Raw genomic sequence first — 18,784 nt, 5'->3', positions numbered from 1 at the left:
CTGAGAATCTAGCTAAAGTTGGAAACCACACCTGTACAGTCATGTGCTTTTCCCCTACCTACAGCATCCAGCCATCTGGAAGTTGGAGCAGAGAAGCAGATGGTCAAATTGATCAAAAGTGTTCGGGAATGTGTAGGAAAGTTGCAGCATAAGGACCATGGAGTAAGATAATTGGTATGTTCTTGGCAAGAGAGTGACCAATGTGATACACTATGGCCCAGCAAAAACAGAAAAAGGGACAGAGGAAGGAGTAGAGATAAGGTTGTAGAGTATGTATGATAAGAGAAAAGAAGCAAGAGGGCTGGAGAGACAGAAATGTTTGCTCAGAGATGGGGAAAGCTGTGCATAAAATTTTAGATACAGATCAGTTCTAAGGGATGACAAGGACTGAGACTTGGCTTTGGGAGGGGACTGTCAATGCCCCAGAACTAAACAACCCAACATATGTGGTCCAAGTATTAAAGCCTGGATTCAGTATAGGTCTGCTTTGGATTTCCCAATTATCATCATGCTTTGGGTTCTCCTTGAGCCTTTAGAGAAGAGGAAGGATGTCATGTTTCCTCTTCATTTGATCTTTGCCCCCTCTGTCTTCTCCCAAAAAGTGAGGAGTTGGGATTAGGTGCTGTGACCCATTGCTCTATCAGTCTAACCATAGTCAGGAAAATATGGGTAAGCACTTAGAAGTACATAGAAAGGATTCCTTCCCAGGGTGTCAGGCAATACAGGCTCTAAGATTCCTTCCATCTCCGATTGACCTGCAAGGACCCCCATTCCCCATCAACTAAATGCAAAAAACCTGAACTCATGGGTCATGTCCTGTTTTATCACCTATGCATAGGGAATGCTCAATAAGTTGAGATGAACAGAAGTCCTTCAAAGCCCCTGGGCTTGTAGAAACCAAGGGCAGCTCACAATCAGAGGGAATCTAAACATGCATTTTAAACAGAAGAATGTTCCCTCCAGCTCCCTCATCCACTTCAGCCTATGACGTCTTGAATTCATCAGAGAATCTAGAGGATGCCTGTCCCTGTGGCTCCTGAAAACAGGCACATCACCAATGCCACAAAGGCACCCCCTTCCCAACTCGACTGTGCAGCATTTTGTAACAGTAAATATTGCTAAAAGAACAAAAGTCCCATCAACGCCCCCATGGCTGACAAGGCCTTGATTTGTGGGAGTCAACGCTGGGCCCCTGACTCCCTCTTCATTAATTACACATCAATGACACATTTGCCTGTGTGGCTCTGTGGGCCAATGATTGCATGGTGACAGAGAGCAGAGGAGGCTACATCTTAGCTACTTTGGCATGCCTGGCCCTGGGGTGCCCCCGGAGCCTGTGCGGGGGCAATTATAAACATAAGCACTGCTTGCCTGGACTGACAGAGACAATGAAATCTCTGCTCCAAGAGAAGGAAATCGCTGATGTATATTCAACATGCTTATGAGGAGGGGCTGGAGAGAAGCAGCTGCATGAGAAAGTAAGTTGCATTATTAATATAACATGATCATCATCACCATTTACATGTTTATTATACTTTAAAGTTTAAGGGGTAATTTTAAATCAAATATCTTATTTGATCCTCTCCATTAGGGCAGGAACTATTTTTGTGTTATAAACAATGCCTAAGTCAGTGCTACACACAAAGCAGAGCTTTTATGAATATTTAGTGTTACAAATGAATAAATGAACTAATCCAAGAATGGTGATGTAACACAGGCATTATAACTGTCCATTTCTCAGATGAAGCAACTGAGGTACAGAATGTTTTAGGGACTTGCTCAGAGTCACACAGCTAATAGGAAGCAGGGCCAGGATTCAGCCCTGGACTTTCTGCTTCCCAGACACATGTTCTGTCCACTCTACTCACTTATCAGGGAGTTTTGCATGGATGTGGCAATTACGAGTATACACGTCACAAAACCTCAACACCATCAGTGGTGCATGCTCCAGAAGGATGCCTACAAAGCTCGGAACTCTACTGACCTCCATGAAGGGGAGAGTTTTGTCCAGTCACTGGTCCCAAAAGATGGCGTAGTGATTTCTTGCTGACAGCGGGCTTGGGGGGACCTGGCTCTTCAGGACCACCACTCACAGAGCAGCATTCACTGCCTGAGGCTTTGGGTAACACCCTAGCAATGGAGTTTCCAAGCCTTTGTTAGATATGGCATGTAGGGACCATGTTACCCCTCTGCTGATTTCTTCCTTAGCCCAGGCTCATCCTTTCCCTCTTACAGTTCTTCCTAGCCCCTGCACTACCATGATGCTCTGGCATCCCCCACTTGCTCTGAACTGCAGGTTTTTGCCCTCCAGCACCCCCAAAGCATGGTCAGGGTCCACTTGTCATAACCCCAAAAGCCCATCAAAATGTTGTTGCTAGTGGGGTCAATTTGCCCTTTAGGCTCTAGGCATGCTTCTAGGATGCATTCCTAAAGATATGGGTCCTTAACTAGCTATACATGGCTTGACCCTTTCTGGGACATTCATGTCTACACTGAATATAAGAGAAATCCCAAAGAAATCTGGATAAAATGGATGTTTTTCCTTTTAGCCCCAGAGAGGCTGAAGCCCCGGTTTGGGAGCCAAGTGAACACATTCATCTCAATCTTCCCAATGGAGGTTGATACTGGATCTTTTAGATACCATTTCACTTACCATATGAATAACTGAGAATGATTGCCGGAGATGTATAGAGAGGAGATTTCATTGGTGGCCTTTAATAAGCATCTGGCAGTTGAGGGAAGGTGTCTTCTCTTACAGAACTACTCAAGGCTGCCCCTGGATTATCATTTCCCTTTTAGTAATAGCACCTAGATTCTACTGGGAAAGCCCTTCCTCATTCACAGTTCATCATGTTTGGATGGAATTTAACCCCCATGTCCTCAGAGCTCCAGGGATAGGTGTGTGACCAGTCAGAATTTTTCACCCTGGGCCAGTGACCACATCAGGGATGGGCATGTGACCCAGGTTGGTCAAATCAGACTCAATCCCTGGACACTTGCTGTAACTATTGAGAAAGAGTAAGTCACTTTCAATTTGGTGAAAAATAAGTCTAGAATGCTTAGTGGTCATATTGCCTGTGGGAAGAAAGAACCTGATTGAAAATTAAATCAAAGTAGAATGAAATAGATCCAAAGGTGAAGAAAGGGTCCTAATGGTGAGAGATTCTTTGACTTAATTTTATAATGACAACAGATGACTCAAGAATGGAACGGGAGTTACATGTATTTCATTATACAGATAACATAATAGAACTATATTCAACAAACTATATATTCCATACCTGTGCTGTTCAATGCAGTAGTTATTAACCATATGTGGCTACTGAGCGCTTGAAAGGTGGCTAGTCCAAATCGAGATAAACTGCACGTGTAAAAGCACACTGAATTTCAAAGCCTTAGTGTGAAAAAAAATGGATGTAAAATGTCTCGTTAATAATTATATGTTGACTACATGTTGAAATGATAATATTTGGGGTATATTGGGTTAAATATAATATATTATGAAAATCAGTGTCACCTACCTCTTTTTTTAATGGCTAATAGGACATTTAAAATTATTTACATGATTTGTGTTTTATTTCTACAGTGCTATTCTAAGTGGGAATTTTGATATTCATTACAAATAGTTCCCTAAAGACTCCATAATAGTCTCTAGGAATGTTTGCTAAGAGTAGAATGACTATATAATTTATCATTGAAACCAGGACACTTTAAGAATAAAATAGGATGCTATAAATGATTATGTCAGAACAACAGGTATATTTATATACCAGGACAGTCATGGGTAACCCAAGATAGATAGTTACCAGGCTAAGATTCCTCTTTTCCTAAAATACAGATTCTTCTGATCCTAGCCCCACACAATTACTATCTTATGTTAGTCTATGGCATATTGCTTTTGGTAATTCTCTATTTCTTCTTATGTAACCGTTTAAATTTTGATTTTCAGATCTTTTATTGAATATGTTGTTAAGGATGGTTTGTTTCACGTATCTCCTTTAATTATTATTCATTAATTTGACAAATATGAATTAAGTTCCTGTGATGTTCCCGACATTTTATATTCTAAAGATATCTCTCTTTCTACATACGAGTGCTATGTTTCCTACTTTCTTCTATGCATTGTACGCACTCTGTCAATCTTAGGTGATGGGAACTTCCCCCAAAGATTTCTAAACTGAAAGAAGATGGTTCTTTTGAATAGAAATATGGATACCATGACATTTTCTGTGTAACACATTAAGCATCTCCCTACCAGTGGTATGTTAGTAGTGTCACTCTTTAATATGTCATGGAGGTTCTGCAACATCCTTGTGCATGCTGCTTTTGGTCCACATAAACCTGAAACATTTACAGGGAAGGAAATATCAAGATCAATTTTTCAGCCCCTGATGTGGGATTAGAAAACACTACAATATGGACAGAGGTGCCAGCATCCCTGTTGAGTCCCCACTTACTTGGAGAAAATGATAGAAGTCCAGAAAAGCTTAAGTATACCACACAGAGGAGTACAGGAAAGCCTAACTGTAATAATAATAATAATAATTTAAAAGTCTCAATGGGGGAAGGATCCACTTTCAAGATCATATAGTTGTTGGCAAGACTCAATTTTTCATTGGGTTATTGGACAGAGGATGCATCAGAGAAGAATAAACCTGACTCTGTGTTAGATCTCTTCCTTCAGCTCTAAACTTTGTGCTCTGTTGCCTGTACTTAGTCATGCTGGCTCTGCTCCTTTGTAAAAGAATGTTGCCTATAACCTGAAATATACATAATAGCCCATTCTCAAGACTCTGCCTCCCAGGCTTGACCTGTAAAGGTATAATATGATAAAAAGTTGCGGAACAGAAATTGTCTTATTGGAGGTTTATAGGAACATTGTGGCCAACCTATTTGGACAACTACAAGAACAAATGATTCCAAAGCCAAGAAATCCGCAACAACCAGCTACACCTTCTCCACTTTTTGATATAAAAGAAGCCTGAATTCCAACTCAAGTAAGATGGTTCTCTGGTACACTAGTCAGCCACCTTCTTGGTCTGATAGCTTTCCCAATAAAGTCACTATTCCTTGTCCCAGCATCTCGATTTATTGGCCTGTTGTACAGCAAAAAATATTAGCTTGGACTTGGTACCGAGGACCTCAGTTCCTAGCTGGCAGGTGGCTGGAGGCCACCTCTCATTTCCTTGCCATGTGGGCCTCTCTGATACGGACTCTTGCTTCAACAAAGTAAGCAAATCAAAAAAGCAATAGCGAGAGTTTGCTAGCAACATGAAGTCACAAACTTTTGTAACCTAAGTCACAGAAGTGACATCCCATGACCTTTGCTGTATTCTGTTGTTAGAAGCAAGTCAAAACATGTTGCACATTACCCCAGCCTGAGAAACACTGCATCCAGCTTTTTGGGAGGGCCAGATGTCCCAGCATTCAGAGGAGCCTATGGATCCTCTCAGGAGTCTGAGAGGTAACCAATTATAATGTAGGTATTTCATAAACTTAATTTCAGTAATAATATACTGAGACAGTAAACTGAAATGTCTTCCATCCCCTGTGAATATCATTGCCTTGTCATTTCCCACCATATTTAATCAGGGGAGGAAGGATCCAGCCTAAAATAAAGGTGTCCTTGCCCAATGCTGAGTTTTCAAATTGGGGTTTTTGAATCAGGAGTGAAGTGGTAGTCCTCAAAGGAAGGACAAAATGGCTTTCCAAACTCCAAAAGCTTCCCTCTCCATATCAAGAGCAAACCTTGAGCATAGGGACAGAGTCATGGGTGGAGAGGGATAAGGACAGGCAGCCCAGCTACTCAGCACAGGGGAGAACCCCTTCACTTCTGGGGGAAGGTGGTAGAGAGTTCCAGAAGGACCCACAAAAGTGAAATGTCAGCAGTGTCCTCACTCTCCCCTTGCACTTAGAGGCTCCAGGAGTAGCAACCTCCAGATCAGGAGGGAATCTGTGAACACTGAGGATGTTTCCTCCGCCTCCTGGACATAGCAAGGGGGATGTCCTCTTTTGCCTTTGGCAGCTGTTCAGTCCAACGTGGGGTGGGAGAGGCAGAGCAGCAATGGCAGAGGGAGGCATTTGGAGGACTGAGACTGGGTCCCAGTTGTTCTCAGATGACCCCAAGGAGGCCCAAGGTTGTGACAGGGAACCAGCAGACTGCAGGGTCCTAGAAATTCTTGGTGCTTATGCAACTCATGTTTTGGCCTACTGTTGGTACATTCAACAATCTCATCAAAAAGCCCACACCCATAGTGTTTGCTAGAACCATTATTGGAGCTAGAAAGGGGAATTTTGAATGTCTCTCTCTGCAGAGCCTCATCTAGTGTTTTACAGACTCTTAGCATCTTGTAATAGTGAAGAAAAAGTGAAGCTGTCTGGAGTCCAGTCACATGAAGCACGGGGACACTTCAGGCACATCTCACATGACTGCCAGTGGCCACCTCAGGGCCCACCATCTCCACTGTGTTTCTGTCAGCCAGATGTCTTTGGTGGAAAACTCTCCAGGCCCCTAAAGCTGATGCAATGTGACAAGGCTGCCACCAGATGTGCCAGACAGCCAGAGGGTTTTGCCTGGGAACCTAGAGATTCCTGCCCAAGTAGTCCCTGGGGATCCCCACAGAACTGCCAATATGAATTTCACTAATTGTGCTCACATGCTCCCCGCCCTCTCCATCTCTTTTCCCCTTTCCCCTTTTTTTAAAATAAATTTATTTATTTTATTTATTTATTATTTTTGGCTGTGTTGGGTCTTCGTTGCAGCACGTGAGCCTTCTCTAGTTGCAGTGCGCAGGCTTCTCATTGTGGTGGCCTCTCTCATTGCAGAGCACAGGCTCTAGGCACGTGGGCTTCAGTAGTTCTGGCACACAGGCTTCAGTAGTTGTGGTGCGCGGCCTATAGAGTGCAGGCTCAGTAGTTGTGGCACACAGGCTTAGTTGCTCCGTGGTATGTGGGATCTTCCTGGACCAGGGCTCGAACCCGTGTCCTCTTCATTGGCAGATGGCTTCTTAACCACTGTGCCACCAGGGAAGCCCTTCCCTTTCCCTTTAAGATCGGCTAATCTCCAGAATAAGCCTCATCTTGGCAAGTGGGACAATGATCTTGGCAAGTGGGACAATGTCCCATGCATCTCGGCTCTTTCTAGAAGGCCCTCTTCTCACCTGGGGGCCCACAGAACTTAGAGCCCAGTAAGATGAGACAAAGAGAAACTACGGGAGACCCTCACTGTCCTGCATGCCATGATCATCATCTATGGGGTGGAAGACATGCCAGCACAGTGGATTTTTTTCACCCATGGCCCCCAAAAGATCTAATCCCAGGTTTACTATTTTCCAGGTGTTTTTTTTTTCACACATCTGGCAGTTGTCCAAGTTCCTAAAACATATATGCATTGATGCTTGCATGTGTAATGAGACCTCCAGAGTTCTTCTCTTCCTGTCTACATGGTAAAAAATAGGTACACATAAAAGTTAGCTGAGTGAGTAGATGACTTGTGGGCAAGGAAACTCCTTCACACTGGGGGACTGATGGCCCTGAGGTCCTTTTCTGTACAATGATCCTTGGTGTTACTGCTCCAGGGTCCCTCTCTTAGTAAGGAACAGTGGACTCTGGTGCAGTCTGGCCTGGGAATCAGGATACTTAATTGGCCTCATGATGCTCTTGCCATACCCTGGGAGCAGGAAATGTGATGACACTGATATTGCTTGAAAGTTTCATGAGTTACACTTCCTTCAATATGACTACTTCTTTTCAGTCCTCTCATAGGTTAGCTACCTGCTGTAAACAGCACCACCCATGATCCAGAAGAAATCATTAGCACCTTTATCAAAAGTGGTAAATTGGGGGGAGGTTTTGATATTTCTTTCTGGACAGACTCCATTTGCATCTTGTAGATTCTTATCAGTTTGCAATAAATAGCATTTGCCAGGTGAACACTGCTGAAAGTCCCTATATGTATTCTGTCACCCTCAACATCTCAGCATGTAATGTATCACTTACATCTATGTGTGGGCTCTCCATGGCCTGGTAGCTGCACATCCAATTTAGATAAGCCACAGGAAAACAATTTCCTTACCAAATGGGGGGAAAGGAAAGATACCATCTCCAAACAAGTAACACAAAACGAAGCTATAAAAGTGTGGTAAGATAAAAGGGAATTTATCCTTACCAGGTAGAGAACATGGACATGTTTTATGGACCTAATTACCAGAAATGCTAATCAGTGAAGAATCTCATACAAAAGGCTTCCTCCACACTCTGGCCAGGAGGAAGGGCTCTATAATAAAAGGAATCTTTGTGCTATGGATAGAAAGAGGGAAACTAACCCCTACATTTTAGATCCATTATCCTATAGTAATTTCCTCTTTACTCTCATGGTTACCGAACACAAGTTGTGTGCCCAGCACACAGTGAGACCAAACAAACCAAAATGTCGGAGTTTGGAGCAGAGAAAGGTTTATGGCAGGGCCGTGCAAGGAGAACAGGTGGCTTGTGCCCCCCAAAATTCCAAACTCCCCAAAGCTTTTCAGCAAAGCATTTTTAAAGGCAAGGTGAGGGAGGGGCGTAGCTAGTTGTGGCAAACTTATTAGTGTGGGAATCCTTTGTTCTCGCAGCTGTCCACATAGGTCAGGTCATGACGTTCCTGTAAACCTCCAACAAGACAAATGTTATTCTCTGTTTTGCAACTTTTTAGCTCTATATGAATGGGAAAGTGTTATACTCTTAAAGGTCAGAGCCTTGAGATTGGGCTCTCCTGTATATTTCAGGCTATAGGCAACATTCTTAACTCCAAGCAAAGGCAATAGGATACAAAGGTTAAAGTAAAAGAAACAGATATAATATGGAGTCACATTTGTTCTTCCCTATTACACCACCTGTCTTCACTTCCAACATCTCAGACCCAAACAAAACCCATCATAAGTCCCAAGCTTCCACAAATGACTCATAGGAGTGTTCCTCCTCTAAGATGAACAAGGAGATGGGAACAGTTCACGTGTGATGCCACCACCCCTCTTCCACTGAAGGGTCCAGGGCACCACTCTCTAAGATAGGCCATCTCTGTATGAACATACAGTTGTAAATTTTAGTCGCTTGTCCATTCTCTTCTTGGCCATTTTGTTAAAATTATACTAAAATAGCAACAACAAACACAGCAAAATATTCTACCTATAAATGAAAAGAGATTTTTGTTTATAACCGTGACATTGAAGCTTTAGCAATAGAGGCCGAAGCTGGTGTTATAGGCACAGTGGACAGCTGTAGAAAGCAAGAGAGACAGGAAGACAGTTGTCATAACTGCAGAGACCATGAAGCAGAATCCAGCTCCTCTTCTTAGGGGTTAATATCTGCTTTCTCCATCTCTCCTGGGACTTGTTGTCCAGAAGTAGAGAACTAGGGAAAGCCTCAAGGATTTTGGTTGGAAAAGCATGAGCCAAGTCAGACTCAGTTATAATGCAGGTCAGTATTGCACAGGGAAAGAAAATAACACACATACATAGAGATGCCATCATATTTTGGAGGGTGGGTTGGGGTGAAAACAAGAGGCATTAATGCTGCAGTGGGATAAGCTGCTACCTGAGGCTGGAAAAGCCAAGTGAACTTTCAAATAGGGACCCTCCCTCCCCAAATAGACATTAGTACTGATTGGTCTCACGCTCTGCCTCACATCAGCTTGCTGGCAGCAGACACTGTAACATGCTTTATCTCTCTTGTCCTGAACTTTTCCCTACTCAACATAGTGGAAGGGTGAAGAAATTATTTCATCATACAAATGGCCTGGACTCCATGAAAGCTTTGTAGTTGCCAAGTCCTGTGACTTGGGATGTGGGACTTAACCTTTGGGCCTCCGTTTTCTCAGCTACAAAATGGGGATGATTACAGGTGCTTTCTCGTTTTATTGAAACAATAAAATGGAAAGTATTTGCAGCCCAGTGTGTTGCCTCTCATAAGCAATAGATAAACTTAGTTCCTTTTCTCCTTCTCTGACTCATCAAGAGTAAGCCCAGCTCTGTGTCACCTGGAAGCTAAGTAGCTCAGTTCTCTAATTCAAAAAGAACTTCTTTTCCAAAGGACAATTGATGGAGAAAGCACTGAGCCAGGAGCCACGCAAACAGGAGGCTAAGCCTCTGGTTTGTAAACATCTTTTAAGCAGCTTAACTCTTTCTTAAAAGAAATCCTACATAAAATGCATGCAGATCTAAGTTGAAACCTGGCTATTTGCCTTTCTACTCATTTGCACCCAGCCCCACCAAGAAAATCCCTCAGCAGAGTTCAAAAAGCGTAGACTTGATGGTTTTCACTTGTCCTTTTTTTTTTTTTTTTTGCAGTACGCGGGCCTCTCACTGTTGTGGCCTCTCCTGTCGCGGAGCACAGGCTCCAGATGTGCAGGTTCAGCGGCCATGGCTCATGGGCCTAGCCGCTCCGCAGCATGTTGGGATCTCCCCGGACCAGGGCACGAACCCGTGTCCCCTGCATCGGCAGGCGGACTCTCAACCACTGCGCCACCAGGGAAGCCCTCACTTGTCCTTTTAATCTATGAACACCATTCGCCCATTTTGTATGTGTTTCAGTTTTTTAAAAAAATATATTAATCTTTCTCTAATAACTATAATTTGTTATAAATTTATTTATTTATTTTTGGCTGTGTTGGGTCTTTGTTTTTGCACACAGGCCTTCTCTAGCTGTGGTGAGCAGGGGCTACTCTTTGGTGCAGTGCGTGAGCTTCTCATTGCAGTGGCTTCTCTTGTTGCAGAGCATGGGCTCTAGGCATGTGGTCTTCAGTAGTTGCAGCACGCGGGCTCAGTAGTTGTGGCTCACGGGCTCTAGAGCACAGGCTCAGTAGTTGTGGCGCACGGGCTTAGTTGCTCTGCGGCATGTGGGATCTTCCCGGACCAGGGATCGAACCCGTGTCCCTGTACTGGCAGGCGATTCTTAACCACCGCACCACCAGGGAAGTCCCTTTAATAACTATAATTTAAATAAAACTTTAACACTCAAATAAAGCTCAAAAACACTACAATGTCTGGAATTCTACCATTAGAAATTTGAACCTTGAAGGCTCTTTAGTTTTCTGAGAGTCATCTATAAATTGCAAACTCCCTAAAAGGATTGGTACCATTTCTGTTTTAATCACAGGGATTTTGACCAGTCTGTGAAGACAAGGCCCAGACTGCCCAAATGAGAGATGCTCAAGATAGAAGAAGGAGGAGCCAAGAGTAGCAGAAAGATAGAAGTGGAAGAAAGACTCCCTCAGCCTCTGAATAAGCCCCATCATCTAACTCTCAGAATTTTCCATTATCCTGTAAAGAAAACCAATTTCTTTTGATGTATAAAACGAAGCCTGCTCCCAAACTCACATTTATTATTATTATTTAAGGCAAAAGATGAGTTTTAGGTGTTATTTCAAAACTAAAGATATTGTTTATTGTCTTCTTGCTGTCAGAGTAAATTTCTAAGCACCAGTTATTGTTCTGTAATTTTGTTACTTATGAAATATACGTCTTGAGCATATAAACTAAGACAAGTGATCAGTAACTCAGAATAGGAATGTTCCATAGACGAACTTGTGGCAGGCCTACAAAATTGACGAAGTGTCATCTCTCTTTTCCCTGCCACGTGGAATCAAGGGAAAAGGCCCATGAAGACAAGAGTGGACAGGTAACAAAGAGTAATTTCTTAGTCACTCCATGTAAAGACGCATAATTATTTTCCCCAAAGCTTCCCCTTTTTACTCCCTCTTGATAAAGGTCTTTCCTAGTTATTATGCTGTGTGGGTTCTTCAGATAATAAGTGGGGTAAAAGCTGTACCCCATCTTCTCCCTGCAAGCAATTTTGACTAAGTATCCCAAAACTTGGATTGCAAAATGGTACAGTCAGTTATGCTCTAACAGGACCTATGTGTGCCTGAAAATCATCATGCTATGCAATTTTGTGCAACAAAAATTACAAGACTCATGGCGAAAATGGAGTTAGGAGCACAACATGCAAAACCTTTATCAGTGACACAAAAACAGAAGCTAAGAAACAAATAAAAATGATAGTCCAGTTTGACACATCTAACATGGTTAAGAAAAGCATAAATACAACGATAAATATGGGTCTTTACCTTGAGAAAGACCTGAAATTTGCCAGGGTACATGGGTATTGGAAGAGTTGTGGATGGGAGTTATTGTGAAGTGGTAGAGAAGGGTTATCTCACATAGGAGGAGGGATGTGGCTCATAGCACAGGCTGCGCTGAGGGAGCTGGTAAGTGTGTGTGTACTTTCTGTGCCTTCTTCCATGTCACCATTCAGCAACGTGCAGTTTCTGCTTTCACCTAGTGTTTGTGGTGGACAAAATTGTGCACAGGCAAACACTCAACTCACATTGTGCTCAAATCATGCTCTAATATTTCAATCATGTTGGAACAAATTTGTATTCTCAAGACAAGCATTATAACAGAACTGACTTCTTATCTCTCATTGTCACCCTCCATTCCACCTGTAGAATAAATTATCCTAAACACAAATCTCATATTTTGTTTAATATGTCTCCAAAAAAAAATCAAACAAACAAAAAGAACCAGGCAGTCTAGAAGAATGTATACTTTCTGAAGCATAATTGAACCTGACATTGAAGAAAAGTAAAGTTTGGAATGATGGCTAAAGGCAGACAAGCAGGGGGGAGTGTATGAACCAAAGACTAACCCAGACTTAGGACCAAGCTCTGTATCTCAGGAAAAGAGTCTCATTTCTGATGGGATCAAGGCATCAAGGGACATGCAGCAGGGAGCATCACCTGCTGCCCTGATGTTAAATTGAAGAGTTTAGGGACATGTCCCAGATATCCCTATCTGCCTTTTCTAACTTGTTAGAATACCGTCCATGAAGTCACCTAAACCTTCCTTTGAAGCCTCTAGCTATCTTCAGGAACACCATCATACAAGAGCTAGGAAAGAGCCAGGAACACAGCAACTGGGGCGTTCGTTCACCATGTATTTAATTGGGCGATCACCATGTACAATGTCTAAGTAGAAAAAGAAGACTGAAACCCCATTCTTAAGAATCTAGCAACCTCACCACAACCCTCTCTGGAGCTTACAGCTACCTTAAATTACAGAGCTTCTATACCCTGTATTGACAGCTGCTTCTTCCCTAACGTGTTTCTCAACTACTGGTACTCCGAGTCATGCAATTCTTTATCATGCAAGATAAAGAGCATCACAGGACAATTATCATCCCTACCTAACACTGGCCAAATGCCACTTGTGCACTCCAGTCACTCTGAATGTCCAAAATGCCCCCCCCATGTGGGAGGGGGTGTGGGGAAAGGGAACCCTCCTACACTGTTGGTGGGAAGGTAAATTGATGCAGTCACTATGGAAAACAGTACAGAGGTTCCTCAAAAAAATAAAAATAGAGTTGCCATATGATCCAGCAATCCCACTCCTGGGCATATACCCGAACTAAACTATAATTCGAAAAGATACATGCACCCCTATGTTCATAGCAGCACTGTTTACAATAGCCAAGACATGGAAACCACCTAAATGTCCATCGACAGTTGAGTGGATAAAGAAGGTGTGGTACGTATATACAACCGAATATTACTCAGCCATAAAAAAGAATGAAATAATGCCATTTCCAGCAACATGGATGGACCTAGAGGTTACCATACTAAGTGAAGTAAGTCAGAAAGAGAAAGACAAATACCACATATCACTTATACGTGGAATCTAAAATATGACACAAATGAACCTATCTATGAAATAGAAACAGAGTCACAGATATAGAGAACAGACTTGTGATTGCCAAGGGGAAGGGGGTGGGGGAGGTATGGATTGGGAGTTTGGGATTAGCAGATGCAAACTATTATATATAGGATGGATAAACAATAAGGTCTTACTGTATAGCACAAAAAACTAGATTCAATATCCTGTGATAAACCATAATGGAAAAGAATATGAAAATAAATATATATATATATGAAACAGAATCACTTTGCTGTACAGCAGAAATTAATACAACATTGTAAATCAACTATACTTCAATAAAATTTCTTTTAAAAATGCCCCCTTCACATGTTCAGACACATCTGGTAGGGGGCAAAGCCTCCAACTGCCCCTCACTCAACTTCATACTTCCTTCTCCCTGAAGACTCAGGCCTGCCCACTTCCTGAGACAAGTACTCAAGCTGTTTCCATTCATTTACCAAGAAGAAAACACAGCTGCCTGGGTCCAGCAGGAGAAGACACTTTAGCAGGGAAGAGGAGAAAAAGAAAAACAGGAGAAACTTCAGGACTCCTCACCTATCTCCTCACTCTTATTACCCATAAAACTTTAATATCATTTAATCCTCAGAAAACTTCTATAAAACTGGCTTTGGTAAGGAAACTTAGACACAGGCTTGAGGTTAGAATCCAGTTGTCCTAATTTGTATTCCTCTGTTCATTTCACTACTGCTCATTGCTGTTACCTAGGATTGGGAAAAGAGCCTGAAATCTCTTTTACTAGCAGCTGGCTTCCCTGTTCCAAGTTCAATGGTAGTTTGAGTTTGTCATGGATGCTATTCATGAAATATTTCCAGCTCTCTACCTTTGGGGGCACAAGGTGGTATTAGACTTCCAACCCATCTCTGATTCTTTGAGGCTGCATGACTAGTTCTGGCCAATTAGCTGTGAGCATTTAATGGCCAGTTCAAGAAACTCACTCTCTTTTTCCTCTGACATAACAACTCCCAGCATTCAAAATTGTGTGGGTCCAAAAGGAAGGAAGTGTTGTACAGAAGCAATCACTGACCTGAAGTAGACAAATAGTGTAAGCAAGAAAAGTCACTTGCTGTAATAAACAGCTAAGATTTAAGAGTTATCACTGTAGGTTGGTGTGTCCTATCCTGACTCATATCAAGTTACCTCCTTTACCCATATCTGCCCGTGAGTTAGTTCTCAGACATTTGGATGGAATAAAATAACTCCTAAGATCTAACTCTACATCACACATACACACACACACACACACACACACACACACACACACACAAACATAGCATGGGGCCCTAATTTCTTGGCAACAAGTGCCTCCTCTGTCATCCTCCCCCCGATTTTTAAATTTGGGTCATTTCACCTCTCACACTCCTTTCTCACCCCTTTTGAAGCATCAGTCATAATATAGAGTGGAATCAGCTCCAAGATATTCAGTTATTTCTCTTTTGGTTTCCCCCTCCCCTGTTCAACTGCAAGCTCTGGGAGAATAGGTAATGTGCCTCATTCAACTCTGTCGACCATAGAACCTGGCCCTGAGGAAACAATACACAAACATTTGTTAAATAACTGACCTTCATAATCTAGTGCCAACAATAAAAGGAGGAGAAAAATTATCCAGGAAAATTCACTTTTCCTCCAACAATGCTGAGAAGAATAAGAAATGAGGAGACACCCAGGTAGAGGGGAATATTTATGGAAATATAATGCATGCAAAAAACTTTGGGAAGTTAGAGGAGAGTATAAACATATAATCAATTACTACCACAATATAGAAGGTTTTTTTTTCCTTTATCACCAGGAAAACTTTTCATTAGTTACATCATGCCCCATAAGTTATACTTGATCAGCTATCAAATAAAAGACTTTTTATCTCTTTCTGGGTCTATGGTCAACAAAAATTCGGCTCCTGGTTTATATCTGATGAATACCAGGATGACTCCAGAGGGAACCCGCTCAATAATCCTATAGCTCATTTCCCTCTCATCCTACTCAGCTATCCCAGATATCCATTGTTGACAAAATGAAATATGATATTGATCTAGCACTGCATTGTTCAGTCTCCCTGAATCTTTGGGGGTCATTGGCTGGCTGATAGATTAACACAAGTGTGATAATCACTTTCGAAGTAAACTGTCAAGTACATGTACCACGCTACACGCTGTACTGAGAACCCAGGGAAATTGGTTTCTCCCTAGGGGGGTGCTGTCATAGAATCACACTTAATAAAACTCAAACAAATGCTGGAGAAGCAGAGGTTATTACCAAAGCATGCTACTACTTACGTCCTCTGTGATGGAAATCATCTTATCCCAGCCTCTCAGCTTTGGAGACCTTGGTTCTCTCAGTTTTCGGGGGACATTCTGAACCATAATAAGAGCTTAACCTGAGACTAAAATAATAGTAATAGTGCAAAGGGAACATTGTGCCAGGCACAATAGTACATAATTGTACATGCATCACCTTGGAAAGGTGACACAGTGGTTGAGAATACAGACTCTAGAGCTCTTGTCAGACTTCAAATCACAGCTTTCTATTTGTCAGTTGAGCAAGTTATTTAACCTCCCTGTGCCTACTCAGAGAGAGAGAGAAAGAGACGGACATAGATAAAGATACCTATAGTGTGTGTATGTGTATTTATGTATTTATATATGTTTACAGATGTCCAATGAGATTAGTATGACCAGCACATCCATTTCACAAAACAGAACCTGAGAGTCAGTGAGGTAACAGGAACAACGAGTTTACAGTAAAACCAGCAATCAAATCCAGATTTTTTTTAATGCTAAGGAACATATTCTTAAATAGTAGGCATGCTGGGCTTCCCTGGTGGCACAGTGGTTGAGAGTCCGCCTGCCGATGCAGGGGACACGGGTTCGTGCCCCGGTCCGGGAAGATCCCACATGCCGCGGAGCGGCTGGGCCCGTGGGCCATGGCTGCTGAGCCTGCGCGTCCGGAGCCTGTGCTCCGCAACGGGAGAGGCCACAACAGAGAGAGGCCCGCGTACTGCAAAAAAAATAAAAAAATAGTAGGCATGCTGTCAACAGATATTTATTAGTCAACAAATATTTATTGGGCACCTACTCTGTGCCAGGTACCCTGCTAGGCGCTGAGCCATGGGGCTCTGTCACTCACAGCCAAAGCTGGGCAAAATGATGGGAGAAATTCATACCCAAAATGTGTTTTGGGTATTCTTTCAATGATGCTTTAACCACTAAAGCTATATCCTTATGCCCTCCACCCTCACTCTTATAACTCACTCAAGTAGATTCTCCCTGGTCAGCATCTTTGAAACCTTTCCATATTCTCAGACCTATTGTCCTGATTCCTATTTCTGAGAGCCCTCCCCTTTGTTAAGTGACAGCAAGCTACCCTGGATAAATCAGATGACAACTAGTTCTCCTCATGAAGAAAACATTAGGAATCTGTTAAGGGTCCCAAAGGCAAGTTCAAACTAAGACTTTATGGTGATGGTGGAATAGATTTCTAAACTGGATTACAGGTTGGACTCTTTCAAATCTAAGATAATACAATTCAATATGCTAAGATCATATTCTTGAAACTGACTCTAATGGTGGGATTTCTTGTACTATAGTCACATTAGAAGGAGAAGCCATTGGATAGAATTGAACTTTAGGGATTATGTATTTTCAGTGTCATTTTATCAACCATGACAGATGGCAAGCCTACTCAGTATCTCTTACGGTGGCCCATTTGAACTTGACAACATCAAAGGCTTAGGGTTGCTACATGTTATTCTTGTAACAGAGGAGGGGAATCTCTCTGTGATGGATATGAACCCACTTCCAACTCCTAAATAGTAAAATCAGGAAATCATTGTGATGAGTTGAAGACAGAAATGCAGTTCACAAAGTCAAGTACAGCCAGTTTTAATTAAGTAACCTCACCCTTTTCTTCCAAATAGTCTAATTGTCCAATCTTCATCCAGGTTAGATAATGCACTGTGGTTTTCAAATTGATCTCCTAGTCCCTCTAAGCATGTTAAACTCTTTCTCTTCATAGGCAAATTATTAGAAAAAAAGCACAGGCTTACTGTAAGCCTTCCTTGCCTCTCTTTCATCCTTTGCTCGTCAACTGATGGCAAGATCTGTCTCCCCCTCTCACTTTAAGGTCATTGAGCGTGCCTGATATGTAGTTTTAGACTGCTGCTCTGCTATCCTATGTAAACTGTACTTGCATCCCCTCTTTGAGCTTTTTCCAAAACCCAGCCTTTTTATTATGACCCCAATGCTAAACCTATTACTCTCAGTCCAGAGATACTGTTCTTCAAGTTTCTATCACAGAGTTTGACTATAAATAAAAGCAGGAAAATAGAACATTAGTTTCGGAGGGAGGGTAATGTGAAGACTGTAGTTTTTTTTAAAAAAAAAAAGAGATGTAAATTATTTTATCATCTTTGATACTGGAAATGATCCAACAGAAAATGAGAAAATTCATCATGTAGAGGGAGGGGGTACTTGCAGGAGCAAATTCTTCACAAAGAGAAGAATTCACGAAAAGCAATCAGTTAAGGGGGGATATTTAATCTTTCCCCAGAAAAATGGAAGATCTTAACCTGGCAGCTTCTGATATCCTGAATGATCTTTTAAGAATTTTTAATTTTCACCAAAAAAGAATCCTTTCACTGTTATGATAGGTTCTTCAATGTGTCTATACACAAAACCATTCAACCAACTCACCGGTCAAGTGTTTATAAAATGATTGCTTTCAAATTGAGAAGGGTAAAAGTCCCTCAAGATCCCCAAACACTGACTCACAACAAAACAGAAGGAGGCAAAGCCTCTGAAGTCTCAAGTTTATTGCAGTTGCCTGTGAATCTAGAGGCAAATTTTACCCTCCTGCTCCTAGGAAATCAGATCAATGGTTCTTACCTTTTGCCTTTGTCATAACCACAAGTGCATATTTTCAAACATTCACATTTTTGTGCTCTACCCCAGTCATGATGAATCAGAATCTCCTGGGGAGAATGGACACAGAAGGGCAAGATGCAGGGGTATGCTTTATTTATTTATATTTTTGCAAACTCT

The sequence above is a fragment of the Monodon monoceros genome, unplaced genomic scaffold, assembly GCF_005190385.1.
Source record: "Monodon monoceros isolate NGI ecotype Baffin Bay Population unplaced genomic scaffold, NGI_Narwhal_1 Super_Scaffold_19, whole genome shotgun sequence".
In the NCBI taxonomy this organism is placed as follows: domain Eukaryota; kingdom Metazoa; phylum Chordata; class Mammalia; order Artiodactyla; family Monodontidae; genus Monodon; species Monodon monoceros.
Note: the sequence above shows the minus strand (reverse complement) of the source record.